At 48.0% G+C, this 25398-nt stretch overlaps 1 protein-coding gene across 4 annotated transcripts in view; it reads left to right on the top strand.

The window, feature by feature from the left end:
• The window catches only part of LOC135057016 (gastrula zinc finger protein XlCGF71.1-like), a 51732-nt gene that overhangs the window by 23806 nt on the left and 2528 nt on the right, over positions 1 to 25398 (top strand). For all 4 annotated transcript variants that reach the window (XM_063962879.1, XM_063962878.1, XM_063962877.1 and 1 more), the window contains one exon: positions 2686 to 3081. The gene's annotated coding sequence lies outside the window, so the exon portion shown is untranslated. The remainder of the gene's footprint in view (positions 1 to 2685; positions 3082 to 25398) is intronic.

Consider the following 25398-nt stretch of genomic DNA (forward strand, 5'->3'; position numbering starts at 1 on the left):
CAGAGGTAGAGACATCTGAAAGTGAAATGTCAGATCAGTCAACAGTAAGTAATCAGAGATGTTCACAACATTTTTTAGGGGCAGGTCCGAGTGGATAACCAGATACAGGACCCCAAAGAGAACAAGAAGGGGACTCAATAATAAAAAATCAAAGAGAGAGAGAGAGGAGACTGGGGAAGAAACCCACAGCGGAAGTACAACGCCTTCAGGAGATAACTCCAGAGGACACTATGAAAATCATCAATATCAGTGACAGAATTTTAAATGAGCATCATAAAAGTGTGCTTTCCAAAGGACTGTCATTTCCCCCCACTAAAAATATGGATAGATTTATAGTGGAAAAGGACCTGAACCTCTTTGCAAGGAAGATTATGTTGAGGAAATTTTACCACAATAGGGAAAATGATGCCACAACTACTGATATAGGAGAGATGGAAGTAGATGCCATTAGAGCATTGGGAGATCTGCTACAGAAAAATGATGAATCTCAAGGAACATGTTCCAGGAACTATCGTGATATGAGTCTAAGAAAGAAATCAACTTTCTACCTGAACACTAATATTTGTCCACAAGTTAAAATTTACATGGACTTAGTATCCAAGGATTTGGACAAACTTTATAGTGAAGGGAAGAAAATACTGTATCCCAACCTAACGAAATATGAACGGAAAGCTCTGCAGGATATTGAAAAATGGGACGATGTAGAAATCAAATCATCTGATAAGGGTGGTGATGTTGTAATTTGGAGGAAAGATTACTACCTTGAGGAAATAATGAGGCAATTGAATGGTACATCATGCTATCGAAAATTAATTTTCAGTCCCACAGCAAACTTCTTGAAGTGTTATTTACAACTGATCGAAAAGAGTTATACCGAAGGAATTATTACAAAGAGGGAAAAATAATTTTTATGGGTGGAGAACCCCAAGGTACCAACCTTCTATGTCCTGCTCAAAATACATAAAAATCCTGACAAACAACCAGGAAGACCTATAGTGTCGGGTATGGGAGTCCTTGCTGAAAAGGTAAGTGTGTTTGTGGCTAAACAAGTCAGAAAGTTTGTTACTGAATTACCATCTTATACAAGGGACACCTTGGACATATTGGGCAAAATAGAAAATCTGACAGTAACATCAGACACATGGCTCTGTACATGCGACGTTGAGTCGCTATATACAAGTATTAATCATGAGAGAGGACTTTGAGCTGTTGAACATTTTCTCAGTATGAGGAATATAAGCAAATTTGACAAATTTACAATTAAACTTTTGGAATTCATTCTAACAAAAAATTATTTTGTTTTCAATGAGAGATTTTATCTCCAGACCCAGGGTACAGCGATGGGCAGTACATGTGCGCCTACGTATGCCAATCTGTACCTCGGGTGGTGGGAGCGTGAATCCGTCATTTTGGATAATAATGACATCTATACGAACCACATAACGGGGTGGTTTTGATATATAGATGACATCCTGATACTGTGGGAAGGAGAGAAGGAGCTCCTAATAGAATTCATCAACATCTTGAATCAAAATGAGTTAAATTTAAAGTTAACTTCAGAAATGAGTCAAACATCTATTATTTTCTTTTCTTGGATTTAGCTATTAAATTGAAGAAGATGGTGCAATTACTACTGATTTGTACAGAAAAGCAACTGCCACAAACAGTTCCCATCTTCCAGCAACAATACGAGGAAGTCCCTAAGGGAGAATTTATAAGGATACGTCGTAACTGCTCAAGTAAAGAAAAACGTGAAAAGAGGGCAAAAGAACTGAAAGAAAGGCTTAAACTGAGAGGGATACAGTAATAAAAGCATCAAAACCAGCTCCAAAATAGCTGCAAATACAGATAGAAAATCTCTCATTCTCCCCAAAAAAGCAAGAGCTACAGGAGAACAACAACCGGAAATTAGATTCATGGGAACATTCTGTAATGAACACAGAGATACGAGACATCTTACAGAAACATTGCCATGTGGTAATCATGGATGCAGATATAAAAGTAACCTTGGGAGAAAAGGTGCACACAAGTTGGAGAAAGTCACCAAACATAAAAGATACTTTAGTAGCCGGCCATTTCCTGCGAGATGGAAAACATCATAAAGACAAAAACATCACGAGGTGCTTTCCTTGTGGAGTATACAACACCTGCCAGTATATTCAACGGACAAAGAAGATTAAAGGCCACTATGGAAAACAAAGAAAGATACATGCCTATATCAACTGTAAATCAGTTGGAGTAGTGTATTGTGGGAAAAAATACATAGGAATGACAAGCAGGCAATTAAGGATACGCATCATGGAGCATATTAGAAACATCAGGAATGTATCCATAGATCTCTGAGGAGAATCACAGGACCCCACAGTAGGATCAGGTAGGTGGGATTTAGGGTCTCGCCAATATACCAAGTAGGTGACACCGTGCTGCAGTGCAGGGGGGCAGATCTGGGAGGAGCGTGTCCAATGTCAACTCTCAATTACTTTGTAAGAATTAAACTACCCAGTTCTTGTTGGGCTTCATGTAAAAGCAGCCTGTATTTACCCTGCATGCAATCACAAGTTTTGTCCAGATGCAAAGTTATATAATGTGCAGAGCAGCTGTGTGTGTCTCATACACTGATATTATACTGTTTCCTCTCAAGTAATTACATCATGCATTACACTTCATATTCTCTGATCTATTTAGGGGGAACAGCTGACTGATATGAAAATAAATTATATAGACAGAGAAGAAGAAATGTATGTGACTGATAAGAAGCCAGAAGATATAGAGGGAGAAGAAGAGACGCATGTGACTGATATGAAGGCAGAAGATATAGAGGAAGAAGAGACGTATGTGACTGATATGAAGGCAGAAGATACAGAGGGAGAAGAAGAGACGTATGTGACTGATATGAAGGCAGAAGATACAGAGGGAGATGAAGAGACGTATGTGACTGATATGAAGGCAGAAGATACAGAGGGAGAAGAGACGTATGTGACTGATATATTAAGGCAGAAGATACAGAGGGAGAAGAAGAGACGTATGTGAGGGGTGATCAGCAGTGTAAGGAGGAGGAAATCCCTACAGATATCAGCACAGGTGAGTAATAAACACTAATTACAGAAGTCACATATTATCCTTACTCAGTCACTACAGCAATCTCTTATCCTACACCGTCCTCTATCAGTACAGACTAATGAGGGAAATGTATCTGCCCAGTGAGGTAGCCAGGAGTCATCAGCCCCTATTATACTCCTGCTCACCCCCTCACATCATGTCACTGTGTGTTACCAGCCCAGAGATCTGACCAGTCTCTCCACACTCTCTGGTGTATCTCATACATCAGGAGTCATCAGCCCCTATTATACTCCTGCTCTCCCCCTCACATCATGTCACTGTGTGTTACCAGCCCAGAGATCTGACCAGTATCCTCCCCACACTCTCTGGTGTATCTCATACATCAGGAGCCATCAGCCCCTATTATGCTCCTGCTCTCCCCCTCACATCATGTCACTGTGTGTTACCAGCCTAGAGATCTGACCAGTCTCCTCCCAACACTCTCTGGTGTATCTCATACATCAGGAGCCATCAGCCCCTATTATACTCCTGCTCTTCCCCTCACATCATGTCACTGTGTGTTACCAGCCCAGAGATCTGACCAGTCTCTCCACACTCTCTGGTGTATCTCATACATCAGGAACCATCAGCCCCTATTATACTCCTGCTCTCCCCCTCACATCATATCACTGTGTGTTACCAGCCCAGAGATCTGACCAGTCTCCTCCCCACACTCCCTGGTGTATCTCATACATCAGGAGCCATCAGCCCCTATTATACTCCTGCTCCCTCCTCACATCATGTCACTGTGTGTTACCAGCCCAGAGATCTGACCAGTCTCCTCCCCACACTCTCTGGTGTATCTCATACATCAGTACTGGATGCGTCACTATAATGATCAAATAACTGGTCAGTGTGATGAGACCCCATGTGACATGGGGGTTCATTCCGAGTTGTTCGCTCTGTATTTTTCTTCGCATCGCAGCGATTTTCCGCTAACTGCGCATGTGCAATGTCCGCACTGCGACTGCGCCAAGTAAATTTGCTCTGCAGTTAGGTATTTTACTCACGGTTTTTTCTTCGTTCTGGTGATCGTAATGTGATAGACAGGAAGTGGGTGTTTCTGGGCGGAAACTGTCCGTTTTATGGGAGTGTGCGAAAAACCGCTACCGTTTCTGGGAAAAACGCGGGAGTGGCTGGAGAAATGGGGGAGTGTCTGGGCGAACGCTGGGTGTGTTTGTGATGTCAAACCAGGAACGACAAGTAACTGATCGCAGATGCCGAGTAAGTCTGGAGCTACTCAGAAACTGCTAAGAGAGGTCTAATCGCAATATTGCGAATCCGTCGGTCACAATTTTGATAAGCTAAGATTCACTCCCAGTAGGCGGCGGCTTAGCGTGTGCAAAGCTGCTAAAAACAGCTTGCGAGCGAACAACTCGGAATGAGGGCCATTACCCATTATCTTCCTCGAGTAGTGTTAGTGGAGTGACTGATTTTCAGCATGATGTATCCTACACATCACAATACACACTTCACACAAACTGTATTTGTCTTATGTCCTAGAGGATACTGGGAACCATTTAGTACCGTGGGGTATAGACTGGTCCACTTGGAGCCATGGGCACTTTATTTGATAGTGTGCGCTGGCTCCTCCCTCTATGCCCCGCCTAACGGACTCTGTTTAGAAAATGTGCACGGAGGAGCCGGTCACGCTTATGGAAGCTCCTGAAGAGTTTTCTGCGTTTATTTTATCTGTTATTTTCAGGCAGGACTAGGTGGCACCAGGCTGCCTGCTTCATGGGACTTAGGGGGGATACTGGCCCAACCTCTTGAAGGATTAATGGTCCCGTTCCCCGCTGATAGGACACTGGCTTCTGAGGGAAATATTTGCAAGTCCCACCACAGCGAGTGTACATTCCCGCAGCACGCCGCCACCCCTAACAGAGCCAGAAGAGTGAACAGTGGGGAGTACTAATCCAGCGTCCTGGTTAGCGAGTCGCCGGCCATTATGGCGGCATGAGGGTATGAAAACGCATGGTTTCTAACCGGGGCAGACTGTGTCTCCAAACTCAGTACACAGTGCAGATGCACAGCTAATGAGGGAGCGAACTGAGTCTCAGTAAACTGTACACAGTACCTACTCTGGCAAACACGGACTTAAAACGGCTCTGACTCCATTTTAAGCACTAAATTACCTCAGCCAGTATATAAAAAAAGCGGGAAGACAGCTCGCCATTGCGGGGGCGGGGCTTCACTATGAGTGGATCCAGCAGCTCACCAGCGCCATTTTCCCTCTGCATTGGACACAGACGCTGACTAGACAGGGACACGCAGCTACTCCGGAGAGACTCCAGATTACCTCAGCGATACCAGGGGGTCATAACAGGGGGGAGCGATTTATTAGTGTACTAACGACCCGCACGACAGTGAAAATCTGCTAGCGAGTGACCAACTCGGAATGACCCCCTCAGTCCCCAAACCAGCATCTCAGACCACTACCATTTGTCTGCAAAAACGTACACTGGCCCATAACTTGCAGTCTGACTCTGATGATGATGGGTCAGACATGGAGGAGGGTGAGGCGGACTCAGAGGCGGGGATGCTGCTCTGTCACAGGGAATAGAGGCTCTTATAGAAGCTATCAGAGACGTTCTGCAAATTCCTGATAATGTGACAGAGGAGTGTGAGGAATCTTATTTTAATGTTAAAAAGAAATCCTCAGTCACTTTTCCTGCGCCAATGGAGCTGAATACCCTATTTGAAGAAACGTGGGTTAACCATGATAGTAAATTTCTAATCCCTAAGAGGTTACTCTCATCCTTTGCTTTTCCTCCTGAGGATAGGAAAAAATGGGAAAATCCACCGATAGTGGATGCATCAGTATCTAGGCTGTTACGTAAAATAATTTTTCCTGTTCCTGGTGCAGCCTCCCTAAAAGACACGGCTGATCATAGAATTGAGACCACACTCAAATCCTTGTACACAGCTGCTTGGGTGGCCCAGAGACCCACTATAGCAGCGGTGGCCAACCAGTGGCTCTTCAGCCACATGCGGCTCTTTCTTTATTCAGATGTGGCTCCCAACACTCAAAATCACATGATCACAACGGATCCGGAAACTGCTGCACTCCAGCCAGACACGCAGCAGCACTACGGGCACTGAGAACTGAGGGAGCCAGATACATGAGGTAAGACACCCACCGGCAAACAGAGGACACATTTGGGGCTGCAGCAATGGCATGAGTTGTGGGAGCTGTAGTGACACATGAGGGTGGCCTGGAGTGACCCATGGGAGAGCTGGCTGGCGTAACACAGGAGGGTGCTTGTAGGAGTGACTCATGGGGAGCTGGTTGGAGTGACATAGGAGGATGGTAGCAGGAGTAACATGGGGGAGCTGGCTGGAGTGATACATGGGGAGCTGAAGTGTATTTTGTGAATCTGACCTTTTCAATTATTTTATGTGGAAGTGGTTTTTTTAATGTATTTTATATTGGATCTGGCCTTTTCATTGTGTATTATACCAGGGGCGTGGTCTAGCAGGCACAAGGCCACACCCCATTTTTGCACGTGCGCCTTCGGCGTACCTTTGATGTACCTAACTAGATTTTTGGGCTTTTTGTCTCTTACTGGTTGGCCACCCCTGCACTATAGCATGTGCTTGGATCACAAAAGCCATTTCTAAATGGTCAGGTAACCTAATTGAGGGGTTAGATTCCTTATCTAGGGGGGAGGTTGTTTTACTCTTGCAACATATACAGGACTCTGCGAACTTTATGGTGGAAGCCATAAAAGAAATAGGTTTGCTTAATGCATGCACCACTGCTTTGGCAGTGTCAGCTACGCCAGTGGACTGCTGATGCGGATTCCAGGAAAGGCGTGGTAGGCCTACCATTTACAGGTGAGGCCTTATTTGGAGATGAACTGGATAAATGGGTCTCCAAAGCTGCTGTGGGTAAGCCCACATATCTTCCTTCCACAGCTCCCCAGTCAGGAAGGCCTACTCAGCTTCCAATTTGCAGTCCTTTCGAACAGCCAAGTTTAAGGGAAAACCAGAGGTTCTTCTATAGCCACCAGAGGCGCTAGAGGTAAACCACGAAAACCAGCAACTGCAGGTTCACAGGAACAGAACTCAAGTTCTGCTTCCTCAAAGCCGTCAGCATGACGGTGGACCGCGATGCCTGGAAGACCAGCAGGTGGGAGCCAGACATAAATTTTTCAGTCACATCTGGACGACATCATGCCAGGATCCCTGGGTCATAGGATTTATCTCCCAGGGCTACAGACTGGAGTTTCAGGAGCTCCCACCTTACAGATTCTTCAAATCAAGCTTACCAGTTTCTCAGGAAGCAAGTATAACCTTACAGGACGCCATTCAAAAATTGGTACAGACTCAGGTCATTGTTCCAGTTCCACCTCATCTGCAAAACAAGGGATATTATTCCAACCTGTCTGTAGTACAGAAACCGGACGGTTCAGTAAGGCCATTTTTGAACCTCAAGTCATTGAACCAGTACTTACGGGTGATCAATTCAAGATGGAGTCTCTGAGAGCGGTGATCTCAGGTCTGGAGGAGGGGGAATTCCTAGTGTCTCTGGATATCAAGGATACGTACCTTCATATTCCAATCTGTCCGCCTCATCAGGCTTATCTATGGTTTGCACTGCAGGACTGTCACTTCCAGTTCCAGGCCCTGCCATTTGGTCTCTCCACGGCACCGAGGGTGTTCACCAAGGTGATGGCAGAGATGTTTCTATTACGTCCTTGAGGATGTTGGGGACACCAAAAGAACCAAGGGATATAGACGGATCCGTAGGAAAAATGGGCACTTTAAGACTTAAGACAAAGGGGCGTGGCCTGGCTCCTCCCTCTATATCCCTCCCCAGACTCAGTTTTAGAAATGTGCCCGGAGAGTACACAGGCACACGGGGGAGCTCTAAGAGTTTCTCTGAAAAGACTTAATGTTAGGTTTTTTATTTTGGGGAGATCTGCTGGCTACAGACTCCCTGCTTCGTGGGCAAGAGGGGAGAGCAGTCTAGACCCACTTCTAATGAGTTTCAGGGCTCTGCTGCTGCTGACAGGATGCCTTCAGCTCCTGAGGGGAGAAGAACGCCGGGCGCTCCTGGATGCTCCCTCCCACAGCCTGCCGTCCCCCCTCTTCTAGCCAGAAGTCAGAAGACAGGTGAGTATGTGAGGAAAAGACATCTTCTCTTCAACAAAGACAGCATAGAGGTACCGTGCAGCGTGATTTGCTCAGTGCACACCAGGCTCCCGGACAGTACACACCACTGGGTGCAGGGCGCTGGGTGGGGGGCGCCCTGGGGAGCAATTTGGACCTCAAATAAGGCTGGCATGTATAGATATACTGTATATAACCCCCACCAGGATAAATAATTAATGAAATAGCGGGACCGAAGCTCGCCATTACAGGGGGCGGAGCTTCGTCCCCACAGCTCACTTGGCGCCATTTCCTCCTCCAAGCAGCACCGCTGGTCCTTCCTCAAAGCAGCAAGTACCAGGGGATTTAATGCAAAACGGGGGGGGGGCACAGTTATTATTATTATAATATAATATAGCGCTGCAGCTCTGTGACACTTCAGGGTGTTGTCAGACCTGCACAATTTGGCGCTGGGGTGTGAGCTGGCTATCTCCCTTTGTGTTCCTGACAGGCTTTGTGTTTGTGGGCTGTCTTTCTAGAGGACGACATGTCTGATGCAGAGTTCTCCTCACCAGGGGATAACTTATTGGGGACACCTCCCGTGTTGGGGGTCCCTTTGTCGGCACAGCCGACTGCTGACTGGATTTCTACGTTGAATGCTTTGAAGGCAAATGTCACACTTTTAAGTCAACAATTTTCTCAGTCTGAATCCAAGATCCAGGTATGGCAGAGATCTATGGAGGATGCCATATTGCACCAGGACCCTATGGGTTCTCTCAAATGTAATATTGACCAGTTAGCTGACACCGACACGGACTCTGAAACCGATGTCGACTATGCAGATTCTAGGTTAGATCCTAAATTGGCAAAGAGTGTTCAGTATATGATTGTGGCAGTTAAAGAAGTTTTGCACATTAATGAGGACCCTTTTACACCTGAAACCAGGGTCCTCATTTATGGGGAGAAGAAACGCTCGGTAACGTTTCCCCTCTGTTTTGAACTGAATTCTCTATGTGAGGGCATATGGAAAACCCCTGATAAGAAATTCTTGATCCCTAAAAGAATTCCTGTGGCGTACCCTTTTCCCGCTGCTGATAGGGAAAAATGGGCGACACCCCCCACGGTTGACAAAGCCCTGGCGCGCTTGTCTAAACAGGTGGCCCTCCCTGCGGCTCAGTCAACGACCCTTAAGGAGCCGCTGACCGTAAGCAGGAGGCTACTTTGAAAGCTATTTTTGCTATCACGGGGACGCAACTCAGACCTCTGCGTCTGCGTGGGTGAGTAGCGCTATTGAAAAGTGGGCAGACGGGTTGTCTTCGGGTTTGGATACTCTTGATAAGGATACTATCCATATGACGCTGGGTTATATCGGAGATGCAGCTGCGTACTTGAAAGAGGCTGCTAGAGACGCTACCCTGCTGGGTGCTAAGGCAAATGCTATGTCAATTGCTGCTAGACGAGCCCTCTGGACTCTTAGAAATCTGCCAGTCCTGATCCAATCAGACAATGTCACAGCAGTAGCGTACATAAACCGCCAAGGCGGCACAAAAAGCAGAGCAGCAATGGCGGAATCCATAAAGATTCTTCGCTGGGCGGAGAAGCATGTAAGCGCTCTGTCAGCAATGTTCATTCCAGGAGTGGACAACTGGGAAGCAGACTTCATCAGCAGACACGACCTACATCCAGGAGAGTGGAGTCTCCACCAGGATGTCTTCACACTGGTGACAAGTCTCTGGGGGGTTCCCCATATAGACCTGATGGCTTCTCACATCAACAAGAAAATTATGAAGTATTGTTCCAGGTCCAGGGTCCCTCAGGTGGCGGCAGTGGACGCACTGACGACACATTGGGTGTTTCAGTCGGTATACATATGTCACAACTGAGGGTTTAGGCTGACGGGAGGAAGCCTCAGTTGTAGGGGGTGAAATGAAATTAAACTTAGATGGTTTAATCAGACCCCTGGACATGTAAGTGTGGAAGGAAACCCGAAGGTGTGACCATGACAACCAGGTTAAAAGTCAAATGAAAGTTTATTAAACAGACTCCGTATAATCACAACAGCGTTCACAGTCAGTATTAGCAGTGGCAGATAATACAGTCCCTGGATCACTAAATCATAAAAGGTATAACAGGGCACTGGTAGGTTGCAGAACGGATGGTATAGTCCTTTGGTAGAATAACCTTACCAGGCCAGGCTGTAGTAGTGGAGACAACCGAGGAACATGCCAGTAGGTGTATGAGATGATGCTGGTAACTGGAATGCACTGTAGGAGTCACTGGACGGAACCAGCCAGATGGTGGAAACACAGAGTTAAAACTAAAAGATGCTAGGGAGCGTGGAAACAGATGAAATGAAGAGTGGTTACCGGTGGTAGTGGATACTGCTGGTAAGTAGAAATCCGCTGGGAGAACACCGGCACTTTAAGGAAGCTGAATTCTGTTGGAAGCAGGTTGCTGGAAACAGATGGGTTAATAGCTAAAAGCTTGGAAGCTGGAAGCAAATGGAGTAATAGCTGGAAGCTTGGAAGCTGGATCAATCGCAGAGGATTGCAGAGTCAGGCTGCACCGCAGGATGGAAAGCAGGTGCGGGTCTCTTTGTGGATGCTGGAGACAGGAACTGGAACCTGGAGAAACAAGCCACAGGAGAGAGAGACTGGAACAAGGTATGACATTCAAAGCACTGACGTCTATCTGGCCCAGACACAGGATACTTATACCTGCTGCTATGCAGGCATTGGCTGGGCAATTATGCAGATTCCAGAGATGGTGGATTGGAGGAATTGGAGCATGTGATCAAATCCAACATGGCTGCGCCCATGCTGGAACCTGGAGGGAAAACCTGGTTTGGAATGACATGTGCAAACATAGTGATAATGGCGGCGCCGGCCACGGAGGGCAGGAGACGCCATATGACAATTACATGCTGAGACACATGGAGGACAGCGGAGACTGCGAGAGGCATGATAAATCACTCTGAGAACCCGCAGCAATAATACAGGAATGGCGGCGGAGGCCGCCGAGGACGGGAGCCGCCATGTTGGATTCAAACATGGCGCCGCTGTGGTAGTGTCTCAGAATGACAGGAGGGATGTGCAGAGTGTTGACACAGATGAGATCCGGACTTGGAACGCTGGGCCAGTCTCAGAAGACACCTAAACGGCAGGTAATGGCGTCCAGATACCCAGATCGTGACAACATATTCCCTCCGCTTCCTCTCATTCCAAGGGTTCTGAGAATTTTGAGAAGAACAAAGGTTCCAGCGCTCCTTGTAGTTCCAGACTGGCCAGGGAGAATTTGGTACCCAGATCTTCAGACATTACTGATAGAAGATCCCTGGCCTCTTCCTCTTCGCGAGGACCTGCTATGACAGGGGCCGTTCGTCTATCAAGACTTACAGCGGCTACGTTTGATGGCATGGCGGGTGAACGCCAGATTTTACCCCGAAAGGGTATTCCCTATGAAGTCATCCCTACCCTTATCCTTGCTAGGAAGGGTGTGACGTCGAAACACTATCACCGTATCTGGAGGAAATATATTTCCTGGTGCGAGTCCAAGAAAGCTCCAGTGGAGAAATTTGACCTTGGACGTTTTCTTCATTTTCTACAGAATGGAGTGGATGTGGGCCTTAAATTAGGCTCCATAAAGGTGCAGATTTCTGCGTTGTCAATTTTCTTTCAGGAACAATTGGCCTCACTTCCTGAGGTGCACATCCAACCTCCCTTTGTGCCCCCTGTGGCACCTTGGGACCTTAATGTGGTTTTAGCATTCCTTAAATCACATTGGTTTGAACCTTTACGTAAAGTTGAGTTGAAATTCCTCACGTGGAAGGTTGCCATATTGTTAGCTTTAGCTGGTGGTGGCCTTGTCTCACAAGAGCCCTTATTTGATTTTTCATGAAGATAGAGCAGAATTGAGGACTAGACAACAATTTCTGCCAAAGGTGGTTTCTTCCTTTCATAGAAATCAGCCTATTGTGGTACCAGTGGCTACTGGTGCTTTGGCTGAGGAAAAGGCTCTGGATGTGGTCAGAGCTTTGAAAATGTATGTCGCCAGAACGGCTCCACTTAGGAAAACAGAGTCTCTGTTTGTCCTCTATGCTCCCACTAAGATTGGGTGTCCTGCTTCCAAGCAGACCATCGCCCGCTGGATATGTCAAACGATTCAGCAGGCTCATTCCATGGCAGGCCTGCCGTTACCGAAATTGGTTAAGGCCCATTCCACTAGGAAGGTGGGCTCGTCCTGGGTGGCTGCCCGGGGTGTCTCGGCATTGCAACTTTGCCGAACTGCTACTTGGTCGGGGTCAAACACGTTTGCTAAGTTTTACAAGTTTGATACCTTGGCCGATGAAGACCTGAAATTTGGTCAATCGGTGCTGCAGAGTCATCCGCACTCTCCCGCCCGTTATAGAGCTTTGGTATGATCCCTTGGTTCTTTTGGTGTCCCCAACATTCTCGGACGTAATAGAAAACAGGATTTTAATACCTATCGGTAAATAATTTTCTGTAAGTCCGTAGAGGATGTTGGGCTCCCGTCCCAGTGTGTACTGTATCTGCAGTTTAGTTCTGGTTACACACAGGTTGTGTTATGGTTTCTTCAGCTTGTTGCTGAATTTTGTTCATGTCCGTTGACGTGTTCAGTTGAATACCATGTTATTCGGCATGTTTATGGCGTGAGCTGGTAATAGGCTCACCTTGTTATTAATTCCTTTCCTCGAAATGTCCGTCTCTCCGGGCACAGTTCCAAACTGTGTCTGGGGAGGGATATAGAGGGAGGAGCCAGGTCACGCCCCTTTGAAAGTCTAAAAGTGCCCATGTCTCCTGCGGCTCCGTCTGTTAGGGTCTCCTGCCCTGTGCTGCCACGTCGTCATGGCAACCGGGAGACAAGTGCTAGCGGAGTAACCTGAGCGCAGCTGATACTCCGGTTCGGGTCTTTTGCTGTGCAGTGGTTACAGGCTCTGTGCACGGCAGGGGATCCGGTGCTGGTTTTTGTGCTCACAGTCTGTGAGGTCTGAGTGGGGCGTGGACAGCACCTGCTTTATAAGGCCTCTTCTCAGGTTAAGCAGATGCTGCTGAATCTTTGTTGGTTAGTCAGTTCCTGAAAGTTAGCCAGTACTGTGTAGCTTTGTATTTGTTGTTGCTTACTGCAAATAGGCCTGGGGATTTGGTACTACACTCTGCCAATCCAGACCTAGCAGTAAGACTGGAGTCAGTCGTTTAGCTTGCTGGGGTTCTTTTGCTACTCTGTGAACTTAGCAAGTTTGCGGCTGTATTCTAAGACTTGCCTGCCTAAATCCTGTCTCACTGTGCAAGGTGTCAGGTGTCAGTTTAGTGGCAGTAAGCTGAACCTGTGCACTGCAAGTGAGAATTAGGATTGTGGAGACTCTCCTTGTGTCTATCATTCCATCTCTGACCAAGGAGTTTACTGCCACACCCGTTGGTAACCCTTTAGGGTTTTGCTGTTGCCCTTAGCAACAGCATTTCGGGTTCTCTACGTATTAAAACACAACATCTTGCTTTTCCCATCTGAGCATTACTAATACTAGGGAGACACCCAGTTCCTTAGCCTCTGGGCTTCTCTGTTCACTTTGTGTGTATTTTGTTACCCTATCACCTTCTGTGTACGTAATGTCATATTCCCCAGTCTGTCTGTGAGTTCATTTGTTTTGCATACCTATCCGTTCAGACACCAGTACATTCCTGCAGGCACTGGTGTGCATAACAGTTCAAACACCAGTACATTCCTGCAGGCACTGGAGTGCATAACAGTTCTGACACCAGTACATTCCTGCAGGCACTGGTGTGCATAACATATTCAGCAGCCTAATACTCCTGTTGAAATTTTGTGGGAATATGGAGCATACCCCTCAAAATAAGTTGCAACAGGTGGTCGATCAGGTGCAGGTCCTGACTCGACAATTTAATGATTTGTCCATTAAAATGCACACCTCCCAGGCCGCTGGCGGAGCTCCCGCAGCAGCAGCACCTTCAGGGGTTAAGGAGCCGAAAGTAAATCTCCCGGATCGTTTTTCTGGAGATCGCTCGCAGTTCTTTTGTTTCAAGGAGAGCTGCAAGCTATACTTCCGGCTTAGGCCTCAGTCTTCTGAGTCGGAGATTCAGCGGGTGGGCATAGTGATTTCCTTGCTACAAGGAGACCCACAGGTCTGGGCATATGGGTTGCAGCCTGACTGTCCGTCGCTTAAAAGTGTTGATGCTTTTTTTACGGCACTGGGCATGTTGTATGATGACCCTGACAAGACGGCCTCAGCCGAGGCTCAGATTTCGATCCTTAAGCAAGGGGCGAAGGCCAGTTGAGGTTTACTGTACGGAGTTTCGGAGGTTGGCCCATGATACCCAGTGGAATGACCCAGCCCTGAGACACCAGTACCGAAGAGGTCTTTCTAACCAGATAAAGGACCAACTGGTACAATATCCCTTGCCTGATAGCTTGGATCAGCTCATGCAGTTATCCATCCGGGTGGATAGACGGCTGAGAGAGCGTAGGCTTGAAAGGGAGACTGAGGTTTCCTTCTTTCCCAAGGGAACCTCAGACTCTGAGGAATTTTCTGAGGAGCCTATGCAGATTGGGGCTACCCGCCTCTCCTCGCGTGAGAAGACGCGGAGGAGACAGCAGGGGTTGTGTTTGTACTGTGGGAATAAAGGTCATGTGGTAGTATCATGCCCAGAAAAGCTGGAAAACTTCAGGGCCTGAGGGTGATGGGAAATATCCTGTCAGGCCAGAAGTCAGAATTTCCCAAGAAGACTTTTATCATTCCGGTGACCTTGAAGATCCTCGGTCAAACTGTCAAGACTGAGGCCTTTGTGGACAGTGGGGCCGACGGGGTTTTTATGGACCGCCAATTCGCCCTGAAACACTTTGTTCCCTTAGTACCCTTGGCATCGGAAATTGAGATTTGTGGGTTAAACGGGGAACCATTATCCCAAGGTAAAATTACCTCTCGCACTAGCCAGATTTCTTTGTTTATTGGAGCCACACACTCTGAAAAATTGTCCTTTTATGTGACTGTCTGTACTTTTGCCCCATTGGTGTTGGGGTTACCCTGGTTAAGGACCCACAATCCTCAATTTGACTGGGTCTCTGGGGAGATTCTTAGTTGGGGTACTGATTGTTTCAGGAGTTGCTTGAGCCTTCCAGTCAGGCTCTCGCAGCTAAGTTTGCCAGGATTGCCAGGGTGTTATGCAGATTTTGCGGACGTGTTCTCCAAAAAAGTTGCAGAGGTACTACCTCCCCATCGCCTCTATGACTGTGCCATTGATTTGTTGCCAAATGCTAAGCTTCCCAAGAGCAGGTTGTACTCCCTGTCACTTCCTGAGACTCAGGCTATGGCAGAGTACATTCAGGAGAACTTGGCTAAGGGATTTATCAGACCTTCACAGTCTCCAGTTGGGTCGGGGTTCTTCTTCATGGGTAAAAAGGACGGTTCGTTGCGACCCTGCATCGACTTCAGGGAATTGAACCATATCACGATTAAAAACTCATACCCACTGCCTCTCATTTCGGTCTTGTTTGACCAGCTTCGTACTGCCACCATTTTTTCTAAGATTGACCTACGCGGTGCGTACAATCTAATCCGAATAAGAGAGGGGGATGAATGGAAGACTGCCTTTAATACCCACTCAGGGCATTATGAATATTTGGTGATGCCTTTTGGGCTCTGTAATGCCCCGGCAGTCTTCCAGGATTTCATGAATGATGTGCTCAGGGAATATTTGGATAGATTCTTAGTTGTATACTTAGATGACATCCTAATCTTCTCCCATTCCCTGGAGGAACATCGGAAGCATGTACGCTTAGTCCTCCAGAAACTCAGAGACCACCGGCTTGGGGCGAAGCTGGAGAAGTGCGAATTTGAAGTTCAGCAAATCGCATTTCTAGGATATATTATCTCCCCAGAAGGTTTCCAAATGGAGGGTTCCAAGGTACAGGCAGTCCTGGATTGGGTGCAGCCCACTAGTTTGAAGGCGCTTCAGCGTTTCCTGGGCTTTGCGAATTTTTATAGACGATTTATCGCTGGATTTTCGTCTATAGTGGCGCCCTTGGTGGCACTCACTAAGAAAGGGGCGGATGTTGCTCACTGGTCTTGTGAGGCTAAAGCGGCTTTTGCCCGTCTCAAAAGGGCATTTGTATCGGCCAAGGTGCTGCGACACCCAGATCCAGAGCGTCCTTTTGTGGTGGAGGTGGATGCCTCTGAGATGGGTATTGGGGCAGTGCTTTCTCAGATGGGAGTGTCTGATAATCGCCTTCATCCCTGTGCTTACTTTTCCCGTAAATTTTCGCCTGCCGAGATGAATTATGACGTGGGTAACCGGGAATTGTTGGCTATTAAGGATGCACTCGAGGAGTGGAGACACTGGCTTGAGGGGGCTAAGTTTGTGGTCTCAATTCTCACCGACCATAAGAATCTGGCATATTTAGAGTCAGCGAAGCGTCTCAATGCCAGGCAGGCACGATGGGCTTTGTTTTTTGCTCGCTTTAATTTTTTGATAACATATCGCCCTGGGTCAAAAAACATCAAGGCTGATGCGCTCTCGCTGAGTTTTGCTCCAATCCAGGAGACCACCGAAGAGCCGTTGCCCATTGTGTCCCCATCATGTATTAAAGTGGGCATTACCCAGGACCTCTTATCATTAGTCCTTAGAGCACAGGAGCAGGCTCCTCCAGACCTTCCGGTAGGTCTTTTGTTTGTGCCTCCTAGGTTAAGACAGCGAGTGTTCCTGGAATTCCATGCCAAGAAGTCGGCAGGTCACCCGGGTATTGCCAGAACTCGGGAGTTGCTATCTAGGGCGGTGTGGTGGCCCTCGGTGGCTAAGGATGTGGATCAGTGGGTTCGGGCATGTGACATCTGTGCCCGAAATAAGACTCCTAGAGGGGTTCCTGTTGGCCCATTACATCCACTCTCTATCCCATCTAAGCCATGGACCCACATTTCAATGGATTTTGTGGTGGACTTGCCCAAATCCTCGGGGATGACAGCCATCTGGGTTGTCCTTGACAGGTTTTCGAAGATGGCGCACTTCGTTCCACTGGTTGGGCTGCCATCGGCCAGACGCCTGTCTGAATTATTTATGCTGCATGTTGTGCGTCTCCACGGGTTGCCACTTGATGTGGTCTCTGACCGCGGATCCCAGTTTGTGGCCAAATTCTGAAGGGCATTTTGTTCCGATCTCCAGATTTCTGTCAGCTTGTCGTCAGGCTACCATCCGCAGTCTAATGGGCAGACTGAAAGGGTGAACCAGTCCTTGGAGCAGTTCCTCAGGTGTTATGTCTCCAAGTGTCAGACTGACTGGGTTGCTCATCTGTCCATGGCGGAGTTTGCCTATAACAACGCGGCTCACTCTGCTACAGGGATCTCTCCCTTCCTTTGTGTGTATGGGCATCATCCTAAGGCCAATTCTTTTGACCCCCTGGACTCCACGCCTGGTGGTTCCTCTGTGGTTTCGGTCCTTAGATGTATTTGGCGGAAAGTAAAGAAAGCCCTTGTGTCTGTGTCATTAGTGACCAAAAGGGTTTTTGATAAGCGGAAAAGACCCTGCAGCTTCAAATTAGGAGACTTCGTCTGGTTGTCTACCAAGAATTTGAAGTTGAGACAGCCATCTCATAAGTTAGGCCCCCGGTTCATCGGCCCTTATAAGATCACCAGGGTTATCAATCCGGTGGCATTTCAGTTAGATCTGCCCCGTTCTTTGGGTATCAATAAAACATTTCATTGTTCCCTTTTAAAACGGACGATTAGTAATCCTTCTTCCAGTGGAAGACCTTCCCCTCTTCTGATACGTGGCCAGAGGGAGTTTGTTGTTGAAAGGATTCTTGACTCCAAGATGGTTCGGGGTCGGCTGTCATTTTTGGTGCACTGGAAGGGGTATGGCCCGGAGGAGCGGTCGTGGGTGCGCAGTTGTGATCTTCATGCCCCCAGACTGATACGCTTTTTCTTCTCGCAGTTCCCCGATAAACCCGGTGGTAGGGGTTCTTTGACCCCTCGTCAGAGGGGGGGTACTGTTAGGGTCTCCTGCCCTGTGCTGCCACGTCGTCATGGCAACCGGGAGACAAGTGCTAGCGGAGTAACCTGAGCGCAGCTGATACTCCGGTTCGGGTCTTTTGCTGTGCAGTGGTTACAGGCTCTGTGCACGGCAGGGGATCCGGTGCTGGTTTTTGTGCTCACAGTCTGTGAGGTCTGAGTGGGGCGTGGACAGCACCTGCTTTATAAGGCCTCTTCTCAGGTTAAGCAGATGCTGCTGAATCTTTGTTGGTTAGTCAGTTCCTGAAAGTTAGCCAGTACTGTGTAGCTTTGTATTTGTTGTTGCTTACTGCAAATAGGCCTGGGGATTTGGTACTACACTCTGCCAATCCAGACCTAGCAGTAAGACTGGAGTCAGTTGTTTAGCTTGCTGGGGTTCTTTTGCTACTCTGTGAACTTAGCAAGTTTGCAGCTGTATTCTAAGACTTGCCTGCCTAAATCCTGTCTCACTGTGCAAGGTGTCAGGTGTCAGTTTAGTGGCAGTAAGCTGAACCTGTGCACTGCAAGTGAGAATTAGGATTGTGGAGACTCTCCTTGTGTCTATCATTCCATCTCTGACCAAGGAGTTTACTGCCACACCCGTTGGTAACCCTTTAGGGTTTTGCTGTTGCCCTTAGCAACAGCATTTCGGGTTCTCTACGTATTAAAACACAACATCTTGCTTTTCCCATCTGAGCATTACTAATACTAGGGAGACACCCAGTTCCTTAGCCTCTGGGCTTCTCTGTTCACTTTGTGTGTATTTTGTTACCCTATCACCTTCTGTGTACGTAATGTCATATTCCCCAGTCTGTCTGTGAGTTCATTTGTTTTGCATACCTATCCGTTCAGACACCAGTACATTCCTGCAGGCACTGGTGTGCATAACAGTTCAAACACCAGTACATTCCTGCAGGCACTGGAGTGCATAACAGTTCTGACACCAGTACATTCCTGCAGGCACTGGTGTGCATAACACCGTCTATATCCCTTTGTTCTTTTGGTGTCCCCAACATCCTCTACGGACTTATAGAAAAGGATTTACCGGTAGGTATTAAAATCCTGTTTTCTCCTCCGCAAACAGGGAGTGAGCATTATTCCGTACCTGGATGATCTTCTGATAAAGGTGTCGTCCAGAGAGAGGTTGTTGGACAGCATTGCCCTCTCAACCAGATTACTCCGGGATCATGGGTGGATTCTGAACCTTTTGAAATCTAACCTAGAGCCAACACGGAGGCTTCCAATCCTGGGGATGATACTGGACACAGTCGCAGAAGGTGTTCCTTCTGTTGGAAAAGGCATTGGTAATCCAGTCGATGGTTGGGGATGTCCTGAAGCCAACCTGGATATCGGTGCATCTATGCATTCATCTTCTGGGAAAACTGGGAAAAATACTTCAGTACAGAAGATTTCACGCAAGTCCTTTCCAGCTTGATCTGTTGGACAAGTGGTCTGGATCGCATCTTCACATGCACCAGAGGATTAGTCTGTCGCAAAGAGCCAGGATTTCTCTTCTACTGTATAGTGGCTTCAGACTTCTCACCTAATCGAGGGTCGTCGGTTCGGGATTCAGAATTTGATTCTGCTAGTCACAGACGCAAGCCTCAGAGGTTGAGGAGCAGTCACCTAGGGGGTGCAATTTCAGCGAAGATGGTCAAGTCAGAAAGTTGTCCTTCCAATCAACATTCTGTAACTCAGGGCTATATACAACGCTTTTCTGCAAGGCTCATATCTTTTTCAAGATCAGGCCATTCGCGTCAGGTCAGACAATGTGACGGTGGTAACGTACATATACCGACAAGGCGGAAGAAAAAGCAGAGCAGCAATGTCAGAGGTGACCAGCATTCTCCTCTGGGCAGAAAAACACGCTGTGGCGTTGTCAGTGGTCTTCATTCCGGGAGTAGACAACTGGGAAGCAGACTTCCTCAGCAGACACAACCTGCACCCGGGGGAGTGGGGCCCACACCCGGAGGTGTTCACGTACTTCATACGTCGGTGGGAATATCCACAGATCGACATGATGGCCTCTCGTCTCAAGAAGCACAAGCAGTGTTGTTCCAGGTCGAGAGACCCACAGGCAGTGGTGGTGGATGCTCTGGTGACTCCATGGATCTATCAGATGGTGTATGTGTTTCCTCCACTTCCTCTGATCCCAAGAATTCTCAAAATAATAAAAAGGGAAAAGGTTCAGACAATCCTCATTGCTCTGGACTGGCCAAGAAGGGCCTGGTACGCGGACCTTCTGGAGATGCTATTAAAAGGTCCGTGGCCTCTACCGCTTTGCGAGGATCCCCTGCAACAGGGCCCGTTTGTCTTTCAAGACTTACCGCAGCTACGTTTGACGTTGGAAGTTGAATGGCTAATTCTAGCCCGGAAGGGGATGCCGTACAAGGTCATCCCGACTATGATCCAAGTTAGAAAGGGGGTAACGTCTAAACATTACCACCATATTTGGAAGAAATACATCTCTTGGTGTGAGAACAGGAAATTTTCTGCGGTGGAATTTCATCTGGGACATTTACTGCTTTTTCTACAGTCAGGTGTGGATGTGGGCCTATGTCTAGGCTCCATAAAAGTCCAGATTTCAGCCGTATCCATTTTCTTTTAGAAACAATTGGCTTCTCTCCCTGAGGTCTAGACATTCTTGAAAGGTGTTCTGCACATCCAACGTCCCTTTGTGCCTCCCACGGCACCTTGGAATCTCAATTTAGTGCTGTAGTTCCTCCATTCGGACTGGTTTGAACCGTTACTGAAGGTTGACGTAAAATATCTTACGTGGAAGACCGTCACACTGTTGGCCTTGGCTTCAGCAAGACGTGTGTCAGAGCTGGGGGCGTTGTCTCACAAGAGCCCCTATTTAATTTTCCAAGAAGACAGAGCTGAAATCAAAACTCACCAGCAATTTCTTCCAAAAGTGGTGTCTCCTTTTCACATCAACCAACCTATTGTGGTTGCGGTTGTTACCGAAACCTCTGCTACTTCAAAGTCTTTGGATGTTGTGAGGGCTTTGAAGGTGTATGTAATGCGAACGGCTCATCACAGAATTTTGGACTTGCTGTTTGTTCTTTATGATCCCATTAAAATTGGGTGTCCTGCTTCAAAGCAGTCCATTGCATGCTGGATCAGGTTCACTATCTAGCATGCTTATTCCACGGCAGGATTACCGGTTCCAAGATCTGTACAGGCCCACTCTACTAGGTCAGTGGGTTCTTCTTGGGCAGCTGCCTGGGGTGTCTCGGCTTTACAGCTCTGCCAAGCAGCTACTTGGTGAGGTTCGAACACGTTTGCTAAGTTCTACAAGTTCGATACTTTGGACTCTAAGGACCTTAAGTTTGGTCATTCAGTTCTGCAGGAACCTCAGCACTCTCCCACCCGATTTGGGAGCTTTGGTCCTTCCCCATGGTAAAATGGTTCCCAGTATCCTTTAGGACGTAAGAGAAAATAGGATTTTAATTACCTACCGGTAAATCCTTTTCTCGTGGTCCGTAGAGGTTGCTGGGCACCCGCCCAGTGCTTCGTACTTCCTGCACTGTTATTTCGTTAAGTATTGTTGATTTATTCAGCCATTGCTGTTCCTCTTGTACAGTTTGGTTAGCATGGCTTTCCTCTTGTTCGTGTGTGCTGGTTCGGAATCTCACCACTGTCCTTTTGTATCCTTCTCTCAAAGTATGTCTCTCCTCGGGCACAGTTTCCTAGACTGAGTCTGGTAGGAGGGGCATAGAGTGAGGAGCCAGCCCATACTATCAAATTCTTAAAGTGCCCATGGCTCCTAGTGGACCCATCTATACTCATGGTACTAAATGGTTCCCAGTATCCTCTACAGATTACGAGAAAAGGATTTACCAGTAGGTAATTAAAATCCTATTTTTCTCACTCACACAGAGCTATAACCACATTCCCGTCATTATACAATGGCTGCCTCCAGGCTCTGTTCTTGGAGGCTCCGTACTAATGCTCTTTATCTGCTGATCTGTCTCTGTATCCTGCTCTAACCTTCTGATGTCTTCCTATTTCTGATGTTGCCTGTCTGTGTCCTGCACTATTCCTCTACCCTGTCCTGCTGCCTCCCCGCTCTGTGCCCTGCACCATTCCCCTACCCTGTCCTGCTGCCTCACCGCTCTGTGCCCTGCACCATTCCCCTACCGTGTCCTGCTGCCTCCCCCGCTCTGTGCCCTGCACCATTCCCCTACCCAGTCCTGCTGCCTCCCCCGCTCTGTGCCCTGCACTATTTCCCTACACTGTCCTGCTGCCTCCCCTGCTCTGTGCCCTGCACCATTCCCCTACCCAGTCCTGCTGCCTCCCCCGCTCTGTGCCCTGCACTATTTCCCTACACTGTCCTGCTGCCTCCCCCACTCTGTGCCCTGCACTATTTCCCTACTCTGTCCTGCTGTCTCCCCTGCTCTCTGCCCTGCACCATTCCCCTATCCTGTACTGCTGCCTTCCCCGCTCTGTGCCCAGCACACATATACTGTATTTCTACAGCATGGTACACTGGGATTCCACAGGGAATAGATTGGGGTGTAGAGTTTGATCTTGATCCGAGGCACCACAGCCTAAAGCTTTGACTGTTCCCAGGATGCACTGCACCATCTCCTCTATAACCCCGCCTCCAGGCACTGGAGCTGTTTTTAAGTTGGTGCCTGCAGTGCATCCCAGCTACTACACATCCCAGCAGGCCCTGACAAAGTTTTAGCTTTCCCAAATAGAAAAGCAGTAGCAGAGCATCATGAGACTTGAAGTTTCACAACAGCTGGAGAGCCGCAGGTTGGCCAGGCCTGCTATATGGTATCCCAGGACATACAGAATGCTTATCTCCACATACCTATTGCCATTTCGCATCTGCAATATCTGCGGTTTGCTATTGGCAACTTACATTACCAATTCCAGGCTCTGCCATTTGGACTGACCACGGCTCCTCGGATCTTCACCAAGGTAATGGCCGTGATGACGGGCCATGTCCGTCGTCAGGGAATCAGAATCCTGTTGTATCTGGACGAATTGCTGATCTGGGCAAACCCCCAAGATGTTCTCCTCAGTCATCTGGAACTGATGGTACAATTCCTACAAGCCCACGGGTGGCTCATCAACTGGAAAAAGTTCTCACTGGTCCCTGCTCGGAGCATGGTGCACCTGGGGTCACTGCTGGACACACACAGTCAAAGATTGTTTCTGTCTCCAGAGAAAGTCCTGAAACTTAAGGACAGGATCAGATACTTCCTCTCTCGCCCAGGAGTGTCGATACACTCGGCGATGCAAGTACTAGGCCTCATGGTGTTAGCTTTCTACATGGTGGAATACACTCAATTTCATTCCCGCCCTCTGCAAACGTTAATCCTCTCCAAGTGGGTTGGCCGGCCTCAGTAGATCAGGTCTCAAATGATTTCCTTGACTCCGGATGTCTGTCTGTCACTGAACTGGTGGCTACCGGACCAACAGTTGATCATGGGTCATCCCTTCTGGATCTCCAACTGAGTCCTTCTGACAAAGGATGCCAGTCTGAGAGGTTGGGGCGCAGTGTTGGAGCAACACTCTCTCCAGGGTCGATGGACCAGGGAGGAATCTCTCCTCCCAATAAACACTCTGGAATTGCAGGCAGTGCTCAATGCTTTGACACTTACCCTGCCTCTAGTACGGAACAGGCCTGTTCAAGTACAATCAGACAACGGCACCACGGTGGCGTATATAAATCATCAAGGCGGCACTCGAAGCCGCATGGCAATGCTGGAAGTATCAAAAATTCTCAATTCGGCGGAACGCCATCTGCCAGCAATGTCGGCAGTGTTCATTCCCGGAGTCCTCAACTGGGAAGAGTATTTCCTCAGTGGTCAAGACGTTCACTCTGTAGAGTGGAGTCTTCATGCGGAAGCCTTTCAACTCCTAGTGGACAAGTGGGCCTTACCAGATGTAGACCTGATGGCGTCTCGACACAATCATAAAGTTCCGGTCTTCAGATCAAGTACAAGGGATCCTCAAGCAAAGTTCATGGACGTACTGGCAATTCCATGGAACTTTTGGCTGCCCTATGTGTACCCTTCGGTGTCACTCCTGCCCAGGGTACTACGGAAGTTCAAGCAAGAAAGTGGAATACTACCTCTAGTTGCTCCGGCGTGGCCGAGTCGGCATTGGTTCTCAGACCTGCAGGGCCCTCTTCTACTTCCTCAATTCCCAGACCTACTCGTTCAGGGCCCTTGTGTCTACCCAGACCTGGCCAGACTGGCTTTGACAGCGTTTTGCAACAAGGCCTGGATTTAGGACTTCGTCTGGCGTCCCTTAAGGTTCACATATCTGCCTTGTCAGTGTGGTATCAGAGAAAAATTGTGTCTATACCTGATGTTCATACATTCACTCAGAGTGTATTACAGATTCAGCCTCCCTATGTCCCTCCTGTGGCTCCATAGGATCTGTCTGTTGTCCTGAATGCCCTTCAAGAGTCTCCATTTGAACCTCTTAAGACAGTGACCTTAAATGGCTCACCGCCAAGGTCCTGTTTTTACTGGCTATTGCCTCTGCTAGAAGGGTATTGGACTTAGGAGCGTTGTCATGTCGTCCACCCTTTCTGATATTTAATCGTGACCAGGCAGTTTTTAGAACTCGCCCAGGTTATTTGCCTAAGGTGGTGTCTTCTTTTCACCTTAACCAAGAGATTGTGGTTCTGGCTTCAACTCTTCTGGATTGTCCTCCAAAGAAAGGTCTTTGGATGTGGTACGGGCTCTCCGTATCTACATGGATAGGACTACCTCTATCAGGAGGTCAGATACCTTGTTTGTACTTTTTGGTTTTCACAAACGTGGCTGGCCTGCAAATAAGCAAACCTTGGCCAGATGGATTAGAATGGTGATTGCACAAGCCTATGCACAGACTGGACTCCCAGCTCCTGCTGCTATCAAAGCCCTTTCTACTCGGCGTTGGACCTTCTTGGGCGGCCCACCCTGGTGCGTCCGCTGAACAATTGTGCAAGGTGGCTCCGTGATCCTCAGTGAACACGTTCATTCGGTTTTATGCCTTTGATACTTCCGCCTCCCAGGATGCTTCCTTTGGACGCCGGGTTCTTGTGCCTGCTACAGTGCGTCCACTCCCATGAGGAACTGCTTTGACATACCCAATGCATTCCCTGTGGAATCCCAGTGTACCCTGCTGCAGAAAAGGAGATTTATGGTAGACTTACCATGGTTAAATCTCTTTCTGCGATGTAC

The sequence above is a fragment of the Pseudophryne corroboree genome, chromosome 3 (genome assembly GCF_028390025.1).
Source record: "Pseudophryne corroboree isolate aPseCor3 chromosome 3, aPseCor3.hap2, whole genome shotgun sequence".
NCBI lineage: Eukaryota > Metazoa > Chordata > Amphibia > Anura > Myobatrachidae > Pseudophryne > Pseudophryne corroboree.